This window comes from Zonotrichia albicollis, chromosome 1 (assembly GCF_047830755.1).
Source record: "Zonotrichia albicollis isolate bZonAlb1 chromosome 1, bZonAlb1.hap1, whole genome shotgun sequence".
Classification (NCBI taxonomy): domain Eukaryota; kingdom Metazoa; phylum Chordata; class Aves; order Passeriformes; family Passerellidae; genus Zonotrichia; species Zonotrichia albicollis.
This window is the reverse complement of record NC_133819.1, coordinates 121,814,068-121,814,947: the sequence shown is the minus strand read 5'-3', so window position 1 is coordinate 121,814,947 and position 880 is coordinate 121,814,068.

Sequence of the window (880 nt, the reverse complement as noted above, 5' to 3'; positions counted from 1 at the left end):
TGTCTCAAGGCTCCTTGTTATGTCAAATGGAATGTTTATTTTTAAAAGGTAGTAATGTAAGATTGGCTATGTATGTACATAAAGGGGGGGCCCTTTCACGTGAATGTGTTCATCTGTTGATAATGCATTAAAAGTTACAAATAAAAAGAGGGGAGGGGGCTACTTCTGTCTTAACAGGTTAGAAGGGCTAATAATACCAGTTGCTGGGATAACTTTCTAACCAGCTGGGGACAGAAGGAAGCACAAAGTGTGTTTCCAGCCCTCCTGCCAGCTCATTTCAAGATCCTGTCCTGAGAAGCAACATCATTTATTACATTTAAGACCTAGACATTTGGTGGTAGGTATCATCTTTTTGAAGTTTGCCATTCTGTTCTTGCTGATTTTCTTATTTATATTTGTTTTAAAATATTGTTCTTGATTTTCTCTCCAAGCATGCTTAAATTCAGGAAAGGTTCCCAAATAGAAAGCTGTTTGTGTCTTGTTATTACAGGTGCCGTAATATGCTTCCTGCTGATGTCTTCACAATTTTGCCACCTGAAACATTATATTTGGTTTGGTTGGGAAGGTTTTGGGACACACATGCATATGATGGTGGCTTCTGTGATAAGATGCTAGAAATCTGACTCAGATTGTAGAGAACTTCCTTCCTAAAAAATGTGATCAGTTTGAAGCCTAGTGTTGGAAAATACAGTGTCTGGAAAGAAACATGGCAAACACAGACCAGCCGTCCATGGCAAGCAGCAGACTGAGGGCTGACCATCCCACTTTGCCTGAAGTGCCATACAAAACTTCATGTGGCAGAAGAGGAGACTCCTGATGAAAGGAAGGTGTGGAAACCTCGGGTGAGGCAACGGGTTTCCTTGTTTTCTATTTCAGTGCA